The sequence below is a fragment of the Dipteris shenzhenensis genome, chromosome 29 (genome assembly GCF_047967505.1).
Source record: "Dipteris shenzhenensis isolate YYH24624 ecotype China chromosome 29, Dip_SZ_1.0, whole genome shotgun sequence".
Lineage (NCBI taxonomy): Eukaryota > Viridiplantae > Streptophyta > Polypodiopsida > Gleicheniales > Dipteridaceae > Dipteris > Dipteris shenzhenensis.
Window position 1 is genome coordinate 22,664,739 of NC_141624.1, and position 18,182 is coordinate 22,682,920.

The following is an 18,182-nucleotide window of genomic DNA, read 5'->3' on the forward strand; positions in this document are numbered from 1 at the left end:
AAAAGTCCCCAAAGCATCAATAAACCCTCTACCTCCATGCCTTGGCCTCCTCAATGACTCCTTTGAGTGTGAGTATGTGAACTAGGGTCTCGTGATCTCTCCGAAAGCCTCCTTGTCCAATGGCTCTAAGTCCCTGAAGCTCTGCAAACCAGCTAGCCTTTGTGTCGAGCACTAATGCATAGATCTTGGACAGGACATATCCAATCATAATGGTTTTGTAGTTTTCCGAGCTCATGGGATCCCCTGCCTTGTGAATGGGAGTGATGGAGTTAAGGGTCCAGGTGTGAGGGAAACCGGTGCAAACCGCTTCATTAAAAAGCTTTGCTAAGACCGAGGCCAAAGTATCTATCCCATATTGAATAAAATCAGCGCGTAGGCCCTCGTGATATTGTGCTCAGCCATTGTGAAGTTTCAGGCTACGTGTTTGACCCCACTAGCAGTGAAAAGTATGTAGGACGCAGGGTGTGGTAAGTGCGGGAGATTGGGTGCTAGCTGGTTTGGTACATCATATAGTGTGCGTGCATAAAAGTGCCAAATTGTGGCATCCGTAGCAGATGGAGCTCATCGCTCAAGAAACTTTCACCAAAAGTGTTGTGACTAAACAAAATGTTTAATAACTCCTCCTCGTTTGGCAAATGAAAGCATGCTTTTTCTGACGTAACAGACGACGATACTCGCATATCGTCTCGGCCTCACTCGGAAGAAGAAACTTAGTCTCGAATCTGAGTTTCCGGTGTAAAGCCTTACACCGGAAACTCAGAGTTGCTACTCAGAGGTGTGATGTCCTTAGAGTTGTTACTAAACAAAATTTTATTAACTCCTCGTTTTGGAAAATGAAAGCATGCTTCTTCTGGCATACCAGACAACGATATTGCATATCATCTCAGCCTCACTCAAAAGATGATACTCAGTCTTGAATCTGAGTTTCCTGTGTAAAGCCTTCAATTATCATTGTACCAGCTATTTGCAGGGTACCGAGCCAAGAGACGATGGGTGAATGGAGTAGGTGGTGCGTACGAAAGTGTGTAGGGCAGCTTCATGAGAGAGCGGGTGATCCAAGCGGCTCGATTGTCCGAAGTCTTAACAGCTCTAAGCTTTCCATTTCAGCTTTAAGCTTTCAAAAACACACAAAAAACCATAGATATGTACATTGATGAAGACGTTTGCACTGTGCATGATGCCAAAGAGGTGCATAATCTAGATGCTCAAATACTCTAGGTTAGAGAGCATAGAAATATGCAAAATACAAGAAAAGGAGGCTCACACTAGCAGCCTTGGTACTAAAGCTCTCAATGCGAATAGGGAAAATTGACTCAATAGTCAAGTAAGAGAGAGTCAGGCAATCGGTCCTAAATGTCTAAAGGTGGCACAGTGATAGAGGCCTTCCTTCCTCCTAAGCCTCATCATCATGGTGCTGGGCCTGGTCTTGGGCCTCATCATCATCCTCCACTGCATCACTGTCATCATCCTCATAAGGTCAAAATCCAATATATGGTCCAAGAGTGCACTCTACCCTAAACTTGTTAAGGAAACGCAAGTTTGCATTAACAAATACACGATCATTTGCCTTCTGAAACCCAAGCCTATTCCTCTTTGTAGATGCAATGTTTCCAAAATAGCTTCACGAGCGCTCAACAAGCAAAGAGGTAGCACACTAGCTCAGTATGCAAATGGCCAAACTCTGCAACAATGGAGCATCTGTCCCATGGTCCTCCCACCAACAAATGGAGGAAATCTTAAACTTGTCATTTGTGCATCCTCCAAAACCAAACAAGCCTTTTCTTTGCCTTAATATGACAGCTTCTCCCGCACTTTCCTTTTTATCATTTGCATTTGAGACGAGTCATCTCAATACTATCACCCATCCTTGCATCACCTCTGCAGTATCCGTTTCTTGCCCTCCCTTGAAATTCTAGATCCAAAACAAAGGCTGCAGTGCTTGCTGCCTTGTTGGTATTCTCACAATCATTAAGAAACTGAATGACATTGTTTGTCCCCATATACTCAGTGGCCTCTGTCCAAATGCCTGCTAACCTCTTGGCTGACTTTCCCTCCTCTAAATTGTCAAGATCTTTAATGAAAAAGATGGCTCCTCTAGAGTACGCAATGATGCCCTCAATAAAGCGGTTCCTAGTGTCACTCCCGTCACTATGACACCTCATTGATAGGACTCAAAGCCTGCTCTATGGCAGATTTCTCTCCAAAACTGTGGTACGAAGGGTCTCACATAAAAGAGAAGTGTGACGGTCCAGGGCTGCAATCTCCTCACCATGTCAATGAAGTAAGGATTGCGAGCTTTTACTGTGGGCGCATCTGCTCCCTAAAAGAAACTTATAACTTTGTAAGACTAGAATATATCTTATCGTACAAATTTAGATTTTTGTTGTTCTAAACTCCAAAATTCACATAAAAGAGAAAACGAAAGAGAAGAAAAATCAGCCAACAAAAATAATTTGAAAAAAAAAAGGTAGACATACCTAGCAAGCAAAGCAATGCTTATGTTGTCATCAATCCCTAAAAGAAACGGGCCCACTGTTGCATCTACCTATGCCGTCCTCCCTGGATGCCATGAGGCTGTTGGAAAGGTCACCTCCCCATCTGTAAGCCCCCAAATGAGGAGAGCGTGGGGGAGGGAGACCTAGGGCAGAAGATGCCCAGAGAAGAGAAAGGGAGGGGGACTGCCACATGGGCAGCACCTCACACAAAGCAAGAAGGGTACCTGGCAAGTCGTGGAGCTCCTGATGTACAGGGCAAACACGTGGACATCAGGGACCTGCAGCAGCCTGATTGCATAGGGATTTCCAGCAAGGACAGACGGCGCTTCAGTACGGAGAAGGTATGGGATGCATACGTGACTGTACGGAGCTGGTATAGACCTGGCAGGAGGCAGGGATGCTGCAGCAGAGAGGCGCAACCATGGCGCTGCAAACAGGGCAGGCTGGAGCCTGCAGGAAGGCCCGCAATAGGGCGCATAGGGCCTGGACCAGTGGCGCAATGCCACGTGGCAAGGCGTGTACAGATGGGCCTGCAAGTAGGCAGATCAGAGTGGCGCAGCAGAGGCGGGACAGACCAGCACATGGGTCGGCCAGGAGAGAGGCTGGTTGGGCTGCTTTGAGGCAGCCAACCAGGCCTTATATAGGGCTGACCTAGGGGCTGGGCCCTTGCCTAGGTTGGAGGGCCAAAAGCCCTAAAAGTGTGGGCCATAAAGGCCTAGCTTTGTGAGCCCTTAAAGGGCTGGACCAGCAGCAGACTGGTCGGCCGGTGTGGTCGGCCAGTATGAAGCTGGCTGGTCGGTTTTCTACAGCAGGCCTTAGGGCCTATAAAAGGAGAGGCTAGCCTCATTTTATCATCCAGCCTAGCAGCACTTCAGGGAGCAGGAAGGAGCAGCAGAGCAGCAGCAGTTGGGCCTATGACCAGGAGGTGAACTGTGCTGAGGTGCTGCAGACTTAGCTCAGGGAGAGGCTGAACCTAGACTGTCTTCTAGGGCAGAAGGTTGCTGAGATCATCATCTTTTGGAGCAGCCATTCACAAGCAGGTTGGAGCAGTGGAACAGGGATCTGTGTGCTGCAGACAAAGCTTGGCAGGGGCTGCCCACCTAGGCTGATTCACAGACAGCAAGGTGGAGAAGATCATTCTAGACGGAAAGTCTACTCACGCTCGAGGTGGAGCACGTGGACTCTAGTCTAGAGATAGCCAGCAGATAGGAGAAGGACTTTTGTGGTAAGATCAGAGGACCACACCATTGGTGGGACTCTGGATCTGTCTCTTTTGTATTGTGTCCATAGTTGTGGACGGAAATATATTATTTGGTGCTTTCTCTATCTGATTGGTTCATTGTCTATTGATGAGGCTGCACACCTATTGAATGCACATAAGTAAAGAAGTTTGTGATTCCACACCCACACCGCACACTGTGTGAGCTCCTGGGCATTACTATAAGTCTTCCGCTGCGTGTACCCTCTGTTGGGTATTTTCTAACATGGTATCAGAGCCCAAGTAGGAGGCTCACAGGTGTGGGAGCCTGAAGGCAGGGACCTTGCTGAAGGACGACCCTGATTCAGAAGCTCTAGGGAATCGACTTCCACGACTGGAGGATTGTGCCCTTGCGAGAAGGAGGGTGACTCAGGTTCAGTCAGGTGCGTTTAAAGTTCGCAGTCCAGGTTATCTGGAGATGTACTTTTGTTGCAGACCTTGCCAGAGGAAGGACGGGTTGAAACAGACCCTCAGAGCATGGTGCCTGGAAGACTCCAGGTTGTTCACTCATTATGAGGGGGACGACTGGAAGATCGTGACGGATGGATTGCTCGAGTTCAAAGGCAGAAATGTGACGGAAGATGGTGGTGCCAGGAGGTGCTACCAGAGTTGGACCTGTGTACCAGGATGGTGTGCGGAAGCGGAACCGGACCTGGTGGAGCAGGAGCCACTGGATGAAAAGCCAAGAAAAGATTTCGACACCGAAAGGTTCCAGAGGACTACGACCAGGGAGTTACTGGAGCATCTTCATCGACGTGTTGGCATTGGGCCGAGATGTGTCGGTGAGAGGGGGTGTTGGAAAGGTCACCTCCCCATCTGTAAGCCCCCAAATGAGGAGAGCGTGGGGGAGGGAGACCTAGGGCAGAAGATGCCCAGAGAAGAGAAAGGGAGGGGGACTGCCACATGGGCAGCACCTCACACAAAGCAAGAAGGGTACCTGGCAAGTCGTGGAGCTCCTGATGTACGGGGCAGACACGTGGACATCAGGGACCTGTAGCAGCCTGATTGCATAGGGATTTCCAGCAAGGACAGACGGCGCTTCAGTACGGAGAAGGTATGGGATGCATACGTGACTGTACGGAGCTGGTATAGACCTGGCAGGAGGCAGGGATGCTGCAGCAGAGAGGCGCAACCATGGCGCTGCAAACAGGGCAGGCTGGAGCCTGCAGGAAGGCCCGCAATAGGGCGCATAGGGCCTGGACCAGTGGCGCAATGCCACGTGGCAAGGCGTGTACAGATGGGCCTGCAAGTAGGCAGATCAGAGTGGCGCAGCAGAGGCGGGACAGACCAGCACATGGGCCGGCCAGGAGAGAGGCTGGTTGGGCTGCTTTGAGGCAGCCAACCAGGCCTTATATAGGGCTGACCTAGGGGCTGGGCCCTTGCCTAGGTTGGAGGGCCAAAAGCCCTAAAAGTGTGGGCCATAAATGCCTAGTTTTGTGAGCCCTTAAAGGGCTGGACCAGCAGCAGACTGGTCGGCCAGTGTGGTCGGCCAGTATGAAGCTGGCAGGTCGGTTTTCTACAGCAGGCCTTAGGGCCTATAAAAGGAGAGGCTCAGGCCTCATTTTATCATCCAGCCTAGCAGCACTTCAGGGAGCAGGAAGGAGCAGCAGAGCAGCAGCAGTTGGGCCTATGACCAGGAGGTGAACTGTGCTGAGGTGCTGCAGACTTAGCTCAGGGAGAGGCTGAACCTAGACTGTCTTCTAGGGCAGAAGGTTGCTGAGATCATCATCTTCTGGAGCAGCCATTCACAAGCAGGTTGGAGCAGTGGAACAGGGATCTGTGTGCTGCAGACAAAGCTTGGCAGGGGCTGCCCACCTAGGCTGATTCACAGACAGCAAGGTGGAGAAGATCATTCTAGACGGAAAGTCTACTCACGCTCGAGGTGGAGCACGTGGACTCTAGTCTAGAGATAGCCAGCAAATAGGAGAAGGACTTTTGTGGTAAGATCAGAGGACCACACCATTGGTGGGACTCTGGATCTGTCTCTTTTGTATTGTGTCCATAGTTGTGGACGGAAATATATTATTTGGTGGTTTCTCTATCTGATTGGTTCATTGTCTATTGATGAGTCTGCACACCTATTGAATGCACATAAGTAAAGAAGTTTGTGATTCCACACCCACACCGCACACTGTGTGAGCTCCTGGGCATTACTATAAGTCTTCCGCTGCGTGTACCCTCTGTTGGGTATTTTCTAACATGGTATCAGAGCCCAAGTAGGAGGCTCACAGGTGTGGGACCCTGAAGGCAGGGACCTTGCTGAAGGACGACCCTGATTCAGAAGCTCTAGGGAATCAACTTCCACGACTGGAGGATTGTGCCCTTGCGAGAAGGAGGGTGACTCAGGTTCAGTCAGGTGCGTTTAAAGTTCGCAGTCCAGGTTATCTGGAGATGTACTTTTGTTGCAGACCTTGCCAGAGGAAGGACGGGTTGAAACAGACCCTCAGAGCATGGTGCCTGGAAGACTCCAGGTTGTTCACTCATTATGAGGGGGACGACTGGAAGATCGTGACGGATGGATTGCTCGAGTTCAAAGGCAGGAATGTGACGGAAGATGGTGGTGCCAGGAGGTGCTACCAGAGTTGGACCTGTGTACCAGGATGGTGTGCGGAAGCGGAACCGGACCTGGTGGAGCAGGAGCCACTGGATGAAAAGCCAAGAAAAGATTTCGACACCGAAAGGTTCCAGAGGACTACGACCAGGGAGTTACTGGAGCATCTTCATCGACGTGTTGGCATTGGGCCGAGATGTGTCGGTGAGAGGGGGTGTTGGAAAGGTCACCTCCCCATCTGTAAGCCCCCAAATGAGGAGAGCGTGGGGGAGGGAGACCTAGGGCAGAAGATGCCCAGAGAAGAGAAAGGGAGGGGGACTGCCACATGGGCAGCACCTCACACAAAGCAAGAAGGGTACCTGGCAAGTCGTGGAGCTCCTGATGTACGGGGCAGACACGTGGACATCAGGGACCTGTACCAGCCTGATTGCATAGGGATTTCCAGCAAGGACAGACGGCGCTTCAGTACGGAGAAGGTATGGGATGCATACGTGACTGTACGGAGCTGGTATAGACCTGGCAGGAGGCAGGGATGCTGCAGCAGAGAGGCGCAACCATGGCGCTGCAAACAGGGCAGGCTGGAGCCTGCAGGAAGGCCCGCAATAGGGCGCATAGGGCCTGGACCAGTGGCGCAATGCCACGTGGCAAGGCGTGTACAGATGGGCCTGCAAGTAGGCAGATCAGAGTGGCGCAGCAGAGGCGGGACAGACCAGCACATGGGTCGGCCAGGAGAGAGGCTGGTTGGGCTGCTTTGAGGCAGCCAACCAGGCCTTATATAGGGCTGACCTAGGGGCTGGGCCCTTGCCTAGGTTGGAGGGCCAAAAGCCCTAAAAGTGTGGGCCATAAAGGCCTAGTTTTGTGAGCCCTTAAAGGGCTGGACCAGCAGCAGACTGGTCGGCCAGTGTGGTCGGCCAGTATGAAGCTGGCAGGTCGGTTTTCTACAGCAGGCCTTAGGGCCTATAAAAGGAGAGGCTCAGGCCTCATTTTATCATCCAGCCTAGCAGCACTTCAGGGAGCAGGAAGGAGCAGCAGAGCAGCAGCAGTTGGGCCTATGACCAGGAGGTGAACTGTGCTGAGGTGCTGCAGACTTAGCTCAGGGAGAGGCTGAACCTAGGCTGTCTTCTAGGGCAGAAGGTTGCTGAGATCATCATCTTCTGGAGCAGCCATTCACAAGCAGGTTGGAGCAGTGGAACAGGGATCTGTGTGCTGCAGACAAAGCTTGGCAGGGGCTGCCCACCTAGGCTGATTCACAGACAGCAAGGTGGAGAAGATCGTTCTAGACGGAAAGTCTACTCACGCTCGAGGTGGAGCACGCGGACTCTAGTCTAAAGATAGCCAGCAGATAGGAGAAGGACTTTTGTGGTAAGATCAGAGGACCACACCATTGGTGGGACTCTCGATCTGTCTCTTTTGTATTGTGTCCATAGTTGTGGACGGAAATATATTATTTGGTGCTTTCTCTATCTGATTGGTTCATTGTCTATTGATGAGTCTGCACACCTATTGAATGCACATAAGTAAAGAAGTTTGTGATTCCACACCCACACCGCACACTGTGTGAGCTCCTGGGCATTACTATAAGTCTTCCGCTGCGTGTACCCTCTGTTGGGTATTTTCTAACATGGTATCAGAGCCCAAGTAGGAGGCTCACAGGTGTGGGAGCCTGAAGGCAGGGACCTTGCTGAAGGACGACCCTGATTCAGAAGCTCTAGGGAATCGACTTCCACGACTGGAGGATTGTGCCCTTGCGAGAAGGAGGGTGAGTCAGGTTCAGTCAGGTGCGTTTAAAGTTCGCAGTCCAGGTTATCTGGAGATGTACTTTTGTTGCAGACCTTGCCAGAGGAAGGACGGGTTGAAACAGACCCTCAGAGCATGGTGCCTGGAAGACTCCAGGTTGTTCACTCATTATGAGGGGGACGACTGGAAGATCGTGACGGATGGATTGCTCGAGTTCAAAGGCAGGAATGTGACGGAAGATGGTGGTGCCAGGAGGTGCTACCAGAGTTGGACCTGTGTACCAGGATGGTGTGCGGAAGCGGAACCGGACCTGGTGGAGCAGGAGCCACTGGATGAAAAGCCAAGAAAAGATTTCGACACCGAAAGGTTCCAGAGGACTACGACCAGGGAGTTACTGGAGCATCTTCATCGACGTGTTGGCATTGCGCCAAGATGTGTCGGTGAGAGGGGGTGTTGGAAAGGTCACCTCCCCATCTGTAAGCCCCCAAATGAGGAGAGTGTGGGGGAGGGAGACCTAGGGCAGAAGATGCCCAGAGAAGAGAAAGGGAGGGGGACTGCCACATGGGCAGCACCTCACACAAAGCAAGAAGGGTACCTGGCAAGTCGTGGAGCTCCTGATGTACGGGGCAGACACGTGGACATCAGGGACCTGCAGCAGCCTGATTGCATAGGGATTTCCAGCAAGGACAGACGGCGCTTCAGTACGGAGAAGGTATGGGATGCATACGTGACTGTACGGAGCTGGTATAGACCTGGCAGGAGGCAGGGATGCTGCAGCAGAGAGGCGCAACCATGGCGCTGCAAACAGGGCAGGCTGGAGCCTGCAGGAAGGCCCGCAATAGGGCGCATAGGGCCTAGACCAGTGGCGCAATGCCACGTGGCAAGGCGTGTACAGATGGGCCTGCAAGTAGGCAGATCAGAGTGGCGCAGCAGAGGCGGGACAGACCAGCACATGGGTCGGCCAGGAGAGAGGCTGGTTGGGCTGCTTTGAGGCAGCCAACCAGGCCTTATATAGGGCTGACCTAGGGGCTGCTGGGCCCTTGCCTAGGTTGGAGGGCCAAAAGCCCTAAAAGTGTGGGCCATAAAGGCCTAGTTTTGTGAGCCCTTAAAGGGCTGGACCAGCAGCAGACTGATCGGCCAGTGTGGTCGGCCAGTATGAAGCTGGCAGGTCGGTTTTCTAGAGCAGGCCTTAGGACCTATAAAAGGAGAGGCTCAGGCCTCATTTTATCATCCAGCCTAGCAGCACTTCAGGGAGCAGGAAGGAGCAGCAGAGCAGCAGCAGTTGGGCCTATGACCAGGAGGTGAACTGTGCTGAGGTGCTGCAGACTTAGCTCAGGGAGAGGCTGAACCTAGACTGTCTTCTAGGGCAGAAGGTTGCTGAGATCATCATCTTCTGGAGCAGCCATTCACAAGCAGGTTGGAGCAGTGGAACAGGGATCTGTGTGCTGCAGACAAAGCTTGGCAGGGGCTGCCCACCTAGGCTGATTCACAGACAGCAAGGTGGAGAAGATCATTCTAGACGGAAAGTCTACTCACGCTCGAGGTGGAGCACGTGGACTCTAGTCTAGAGATAGCCAGCAAATAGGAGAAGGACTTTTGTGGTAAGATCAGAGGACCACACCATTGGTGGGACTCTGGATCTGTCTCTTTTGTATTGTGTCCATAGTTGTGGACGGAAATATATTATTTGGTGGTTTCTCTATCTGATTGGTTCATTGTCTATTGATGAGTCTGCACACCTATTGAATGCACATAAGTAAAGAAGTTTGTGATTCCACACCCACACCGCACACTGTGTGAGCTCCTGGGCATTACTATAAGTCTTCCGCTGCGTGTACCCTCTGTTGGGTATTTTCTAACATGGTATCAGAGCCCAAGTAGGAGGCTCACAGGTGTGGGACCCTGAAGGCAGGGACCTTGCTGAAGGACGACCCTGATTCAGAAGCTCTAGGGAATCAACTTCCACGACTGGAGGATTGTGCCCTTGCGAGAAGGAGGGTGACTCAGGTTCAGTCAGGTGCGTTTAAAGTTCGCAGTCCAGGTTATCTGGAGATGTACTTTTGTTGCAGACCTTGCCAGAGGAAGGACGGGTTGAAACAGACCCTCAGAGCATGGTGCCTGGAAGACTCCAGGTTGTTCACTCATTATGAGGGGGACGACTGGAAGATCGTGACGGATGGATTGCTCGAGTTCAAAGGCAGGAATGTGACGGAAGATGGTGGTGCCAGGAGGTGCTACCAGAGTTGGACCTGTGTACCAGGATGGTGTGCGGAAGCGGAACCGGACCTGGTGGAGCAAGAGCCACTGGATGAAAAGCCAAGAAAAGATTTCGACACCGAAAGGTTCCAGAGGACTACGACCAGGGAGTTACTGGAGCATCTTCATCGACGTGTTGGCATTGGGCCGAGATGTGTCGGTGAGAGGGGGTGTTGGAAAGGTCACCTCCCCATCTGTAAGCCCCCAAATGAGGAGAGCGTGGGGGAGGGAGACCTAGGGCAGAAGATGCCCAGAGAAGAGAAAGGGAGGGGGACTGCCACATGGGCAGCACCTCACACAAAGCAAGAAGGGTACCTGGCAAGTCGTGGAGCTCCTGATGTACGGGGCAGACACGTGGACATCAGGGAACTGCAGCAGCCTGATTGCATAGGGATTTCCAGCAAGGACAGACGGCGCTTCAGTACGGAGAAGGTATGGGATGCATACGTGACTGTACGGAGCTGGTATAGACCTGGCAGGAGGCAGGGATGCTGCAGCAGAGAGGCGCAACCATGGCGCTGCAAACAGGGCAGGCTGGAGCCTGCAGGAAGGCCCGCAATAGGGCGCATAGAGGTTGGGCTGCTTTGAGGCAGCCAACCAGGCCTTATATAGGGCTGACCTAGGGGCTGGGCCCTTGCCTAGGTTGGAGGGCCAAAAGCCCTAAAAGTGTGGGCCATAAAGGCCTAGTTTTGTGAGCCCTTAAAGGGCTGGACCTGCAGCAGACTGGTCGGCCAGTGTGGTCGGCCAGTATGAAGCTGGCTGGTCGGTTTTCTACAGCAGGCCTTAGGGCCTATAAAAGGAGAGGCTCAGGCCTCATTTTATCATCCAGCCTAGCAGCACTTCAGGGAGCAGGAAGGAGCAGCAGAGCAGCAGCAGTTGGGCCTATGACCAGGAGGTGAACTGTGCTGAGGTGCTGCAGACTTAGCTCAGGGAGAGGCTGAACCTAGACTGTCTTCTAGGGCAGAAGGTTGCTGAGATCATCATCTTCTGGAGCAGCCATTCACAAGCAGGTTGGAGCAGTGGAACAGGGATCTGTGTGCTGCAGACAAAGCTTGGCAGGGGCTGCCCACCTAGGCTGATTCACAGACAGCAAGGTGGAGAAGATCATTCTAGACGGAAAATCTACTCACGCTCGAGGTGGAGCACGCGGACTCTAGTCTAGAGATAGCCAGCAGATAGGAGAAGGACTTTTGTGGTAAGATCAGAGGACCACACCATTGGTGGGACTCTGGATCTGTCTCTTTTGTATTGTGTCCATAGTTGTGGACGGAAATATATTATTTGGTGGTTTCTCTATCTGATTGGTTCATTGTCTATTGATGAGTCTGCACACCTACTGAATGCACATAAGTAAAGAAGTTTGTGATTCCACACCCACACCGCACACTGTGTGAGCTCCTGGGCATTACTATAAGTCTTCCGCTGCGTGTACCCTCTGTTGGGTATTTTCTAACAGAGGCCACAAGGCTAGCCTGTACAGCTCTTAGGACAAAGTGGTAGCCCGACCTGTATTTATGGATGAAGCTCTACTCCCAAACAAGGAGGCAGAAATAGAAGCAGCAGCAGCAGGTGTGCTAGCACACATGGAAGAACCTACTGCACCATGGGTTGGCGATGCTGAACCTCCATAGGTCATGATCCAATATCATCCGTCTCTCCCAATAGTCCGCACTAGGTTTTTGCCTTCACTTTTTGTTGCTTTACAAAAGCAAAAATTCCAATTGTATGCTGCTCCTTTCACTTCATCGTACTTGGCAAGGGGATCCACATCCAACCACGAAGGAGACTTATTGTCTGTCTCAACACCTGGAGGAGCCATTGAAAGATAGGATGAGATTTGAAAGAGAGGGAGAGAAGAGGGATAGGGACTCCTGCGAAAGCCATCTGGCATTTCATGTCAAGTTAAGCGTGCTGCTGATGATGAAGAAGCTTCTGTTCCAGCTACTCGAAAAAGAGTGTATGCTCGTTGCTATGTACCAGCCTGGAAATTGCTTTATCCTTGGTCGTATTCTATATTTGATGAGGAAGGCAAAGAGAGGATAAAGTGTTTAGTTTGCATGGAGCTGAAAATGTCCAATCCATTTGGAGGACTTGGGAGCACAACCATACAGAGCAAAAGAGCTGCAAATTTGCAGCAAAGGGGAGGTGAGCACTTGGAAGAAAAGGGCCTGTGCTTTTGAAGGTTGATAGTAGAGGGCCAGGGCTGTGAGTTGAGGCTGATAAAAGGATGGGGCTGAAGGGGGACTAAGAGACGTAAGGGTGGGTGGAGAGCCTGAGAGGAAGGGGCTGAGAGGAGGGGAGGGGACTGAACAGCGAGAAGAGGAGGGGGCTGAGAGAAAGAGTCAGCTGCGCTGTGAAATGTGATTGCTAGTAGGACTGTAGGATGGTTAGATAAGAGAGAGTGGAGGACTGAGCAGCGAGGCAACATGACGCCGCGAAAACAGTTTAGTTTTTGCACTGTTTTCATGATTTTACTATGTCTGTATGGCACTAGACGGGGAAGGGCGAATACGTTTTGGGAACAGGGGAATGGGTTTCCTGGCGTTTTGGACCCTGTAAACGTTTCGGGAACATGAAATCCGTGTTTTGCTACAATTATGAACGGTATTCCCCCTGTTCCAGAAGCGGGAACAGCGTTCCCTGGTAGCTATGATGTGGCCCTAACAATGTTCATAAATGGAGTCACATGAGAGTCTCAAGCATGACGATTAATTTGTTCTTGCTCACGCTATAAATGGAGTCACATGAAAGTCTCAAGCATGACGATTAATTTGTTTTTGCTCACGTTATAAGGATTGCATATCTTCTATCTTGTATTCAGCTGAATACCTGTACTGCATGTCGCATTTTTGGCTGTGCTATCATTGGAGGATGCAAGTACAAGCATCCTGAATTACTGCATGCAACTGATAGTAACTCATCACAACTAAAGAGCTGAGAAGACTATCCTAACTAGACTGAGAAAGGATCTCAAAATCTCAGTTCTGACCTATGCTATTCTGCCGTATCATAAGAACAGATATGTCTTACAAATAAGATATCCCTCATCAGAATCTCAGATCTGTCATACCCATGTTCTGTTAGCACTAATTTAAAAGCATAAACTGAAACATCATACGTTTGCCTAGCTGGCAATTCACAGCTTCCCCTATCCCGCATGTGGAACAGCTGAGATTGTTTTCAGATGCACTCTGATCCAGTAGTACCGTCATGATGTTTTACTTAAGCATGTTAAAGGCATCAAATCCAGGAGTGATAAATTCACACCTACAGCCGATTTCATATTCGTACAAAAGCTTGCTTCTATTTTACCACTAACCAAAACAGGTTTGCATTCCATCAACAGAATAATCCACCTGTACACTGTCATCATCATTCAAATAACCATCAAGATATCAAACGTCTTCTGCAATAGAAAATCATGAAATTAATACTTCATTAATTTTCTATGTCAATGCATATAGGCACAGCAACGGTTTTGGATACAGGAGGTGGAAATCGGTTTGGGGAGGAACTCCCTCCTACAACACCCTGACTGGCCTCTAGCTCTTCTTGCTTGCTGTAACGACACGACCTGGGTAGGGGGGAACGAACAAGACCTTGCAGATGACATTGACAAAATGCTGATGAAGCTTCTGCAGTCCACCCAATGTTTCAAACCTCTGCACAACAGACTAACGTTGCACAGCGGAAACCCAAATTTAAAATTCAGCACTGCCACCACAGCCCATGTTCTAGCATTTGTGCTTTTTGAATATTAACGAAAGACATCGTATCGCAAAAGAGTAAGTCTGTGAAGCGCTAATTATCATATTTACTTCCAAGGGATTGTTGCAAAGCTCCCCGACGCTTACAAGCCTCTTCTTTGAGAGGGGATCCAGAAGTGGACCCGGGCAATGAGGAGGAGCTCCGAGAAGGAGAGGGAGAGGATTTCAAGCACAAGGCAAAGCTCTACTGAAGGCCGACATTTGAAAACGGCCAGCACAGTGAGCAAGAGTTTCCCCTTAGTGCTGGAAACGACATTGTTGCATATTAATCAGGCCAAACGCGCAATGGAAAATCCCAGTCGCCCACAGAAGACGCGCAACGCGTTGGAAAACACATCACCATATTCAAAGAAAAGCAAGAAAGTTTCAGAACACGGAGGCGCGAATTACTTGAATACGTCGCTTTTTCTCCACGACAGATACTGCTGTCGATACGTCGCTTAGAGATACTGCTGGCTATACGTTGCTTTTTCTCTACTACAGATACTGCTGTCTACATTCCTCTTCAAGCCCGCCCTCAAACCAGTTTCCATACAGATACTGCTGTGTCTATATTCCTCTTCAAGCCCTCCCTCAAACCAGTTTCCACTGATGGGTAATGGATTCCTCACAGGTTCTCGAAATCTGGCGATGGTAGAAGTTACCTGAAGAGTGAAGTGCTCGAAGTGAAGGTGGGCGAGACGATCCACATTTGAATGAAGTTGGTCTCGTTGGAAAAATCTGGTCGCCAAGAGCCACATTTGAGGTCAAAGGTGAAAGATTACAATGAAGCCACACGAAATCAGAAGAGGAAGAGTGAGACGCAGAGACGGGGAGAAGAAGAACGGTCAGCTTCGTGTGAAATGGAAGTGCTTTTCAAGAAATGCAAGATCCACAAACTAACAATACTTTCCCACAAAAGAAAATAAAAAGAAAAAAGAAAAACACCTCCTTTTGTCACATTGTCATTTTATGCTTTGAAAAATCTTTAACCTATTCACCATGGACACATTGAAAAAAAAAAGGCAAGGACACGTGGCAGCTTGGAAGAGAAGAGCTTGCCACATGTCACAAAGAAGAAGCTCTTGGAAGGAGGTTGGGAGAGGCGAAGAGGTGGAAAGACAAGAGGCAAGCTTTGAGTCAAGAGGAGGTGGAAAGACAAGAGGCAACTTTGGGAGGAAGGAGGAGATTGAAGTTCACCTTTGGGAGGAAGGAGGACATGGAAGGTCAATGGAATTAAAGGAGGAGATAGATAAAGCCATGGGTTAAGACTTGCCAAAATTTCAAAAGCCAATCCAAGTATGTAAGGTTAATTGATTAGCAATTTAAGAACCGATCAATGCATGTGCCAAAAGGAGCTCTCTCTCTCTCTCTCTCTCTCTCTCTCTCTCTCTCTCTCTCTCGCAGCAACACGCGGGTTCCACACTAGTTACAAGTATACATCTACTCTCATGGCCGTTGTTGGGTTGAGCTTACAAGGTAGCCTCTCCTCATCTTCCTCACTCAGCTCATAGGCTCAGAGTCCACCACTGGTCTCAGGATCCCAGAAAGGGAAAAAAAGAAAACAAGTTGAATGACTTTTGTCATTCATAAGGCCTGCCCAAAAAGAGTTGGAGCAAGGGTGCAGCTTCTTGGTTACATCACGATAATGTGGGCTTGGAGATCGAGAGTGGGGGGGAAACTTGAGAGAGAGAGAGAGAGAGAGAGAGAGAGAGAGAGAGAGAGAGAGAGAGAGAGTTGAAATAGAAATCAGAAGATGTGGGAGAAAATGGTGGAGCTGCCAACTATTCGCGAAAAAAATAAAAGAAATACAAAAATAAGCAATTTCGCTTTGGTGTGCGTTGCCTCAACTTAGGCCTCCCCATGGCAAGCCAAAAAAAATCACCACCAATGTTTACCTCGCAAATTGTCATTTATGTACTTGGGTCCACAAAAATTAGAAGTATTGGCCTCTACTACAAGGACTATCTTCCACAGGGAGTGGAGAGGCTCCCCTTTTTTCTTGGAGTCCACCACAAGTTTAAGGAGGCATTCTCAGCCTCAACCTGGGAGGTTTAGTGGCTCTTCCTTATGAGCGGGCTTTTGACCCACTCATGATACTTTGTTTTTCATGCTATGCATGATTTACTCTTGCCATGAGCATTTGCTCTTGGGGCTTTTTCCCTACTTAATAGAAGTCTTTTCATTGAAAAAACAAAGTTTTTTATAATGTTATTTACGTGGTTTGAGGGGCAAGCTCACAATAAGTAATTGATACTTTGGTGCTATTCAATATCAACCTTAGCAACTCTAACTGTATTGGCTCACAATGAAAATACTTGGGTAGTTAATGGCATAGATTCGCACACAACTCTCTCAAAAGTGTATGAACAAGAAGGGCCTCGGGCTTTGATAGCAAACGTGATGAGAGGATATATGGGTTGTCTATAGCCTTGATTCATGAAATTTGCTACTAATAAAAGTGAGCTAGAGAAGGCGTGTGCACAAGTGAGTTTAGTCAAATATATCTATAAACAATAGTGTCAGCCTGTCTCAATTGTTGATAAGAGTTGAACCACTCATGACAAAGAGATGAAACTCTTTTTCTTGTGGACATGCTTAGGGCATGACATTCCTCATAGAGCCATAAATTATATTGTAAGAACCTTTCACGATGCAATCCAAATCACCCAATGCATCAAATCAAATGTTGCATTAGGAAATGGATAATCAATCCAATTTTCGATCCCAAACAAGAGCTACTGATTTGTGATGCTCATAGATGGCCACAATATTTCAATTGTGACTGATATGGGCACACACCTAAATACTATTTTGACACCAAACCTAGAATGTTAAATTGATAGCCACTAATTCATCTTCATCATCCTTGGCCCAGCTTCTAAAAACAATGAAGTGCATGCATTTTGAGAGGCTGTCATCTGCAATGTCAAGCCTCTTTCTCTCTAACCGTGATCAATTTGTCATGATTGTCACAATCCAAATCCTAGTAATCTCACAATGGTAGATTCTTCTGTCAACTTTCATCTAGCCCTTAAACACAATTTTAGGCCTCATATAGCAAAACCAATTGAAGTCATTTCTAGAGATCACATGCCAAAAAGCACATCAAACCATTCCTTTTGTATAAAATTCACTCACAATTTCTACATTCTTCCTAAATGATTGTTCCTAGTGACCATAGGTTGTGACTAGTTAGGATACCACAAGTACTTTTCAGTCTACACTTGAAAAATCGAGGAAATTTTTCAAGTATACAGTTTTGTGCACATGCGTTTATTGTACACTTTAATGCTTGTTTGAGCATCCCTAAATCTTTGAAGTCTTGTGGGAAACTTGCTCAACACTTTGGAGCACTCTTGCAAGTTTGGAGAAGGCTCAAATTGTTAAGTTGAAAATTCTTGCACTGAGTTTTACAAAAGTGTATTTTATCATCATTGGGAGGTCGATTTTGGGTGTTGTTTGTCTCTAAAGATTATTTGGAGTGTATGCTACCTTTTTATAGAGTCAAAACATAGGTTTGAAGGTATACATTAACTCTAGGAAGTCAAACAAAGTGGCTATTGTAACAGTATTAGAATTTATTGCAATTTAATTTGGGATACCATCTACTTCATTGAAAGAACCATACAGCTTTGGTGTGAGTGAAAGTGCTCTCAACGGAAGCAGAACAAAAGAGGGTGAGAGAGAGAGAGCCAGAAGACAGCCACACACAAGTTTTTGGTGGGTGCAAAACCTTCTTTGTCATTCATTTATATATGTGTTTGAGTATTGTACATAACCGAGGTTAAGGCATAGTGGCCTTTAACCCCCACAACCTCCCACTTAAAGGCCAATGTGCCTTTAAGGGAGAACAACTAGTGAGCATACTATCCAATGCCCATCAATACATGAGAATACTCAAACCGCTGACTAGGTAGTCTCTTCATCAGCATATCTATAGGGTTATCGTTTGTATGAACCTTGACAAGCTCTATGCGCTTCTCCTCAAGTACCCCCTGATAAAATGGTACCTAACCTCAATGTGTTTGATCTTGGCATGAAAGACTGGATTTCGTGCTAGCTGAATAGCACTCACGGAATCACTATGCAATGTCAGTACACCTGTATGGATCCCCAAATCTCCCACTAGCCGATCA

At 48.7% G+C, this 18,182-nt stretch overlaps 1 protein-coding gene across 1 annotated transcript in view; it reads right to left on the minus strand.

Moving 5' to 3' along the window:
* The window catches only part of LOC147882596 (uncharacterized), a 60,528-nt gene extending 45,656 nt beyond the window's left edge, over nucleotides 1-14,872 (minus strand). Inside the window, exon 1 of the mRNA XM_087400712.1 lies at nucleotides 14,709-14,872. The gene's annotated coding sequence lies outside the window, so the exon portion shown is untranslated. The remainder of the gene's footprint in view (nucleotides 1-14,708) is intronic.
* Nucleotides 14,873-18,182: the final 3,310 nt, after the last annotated feature.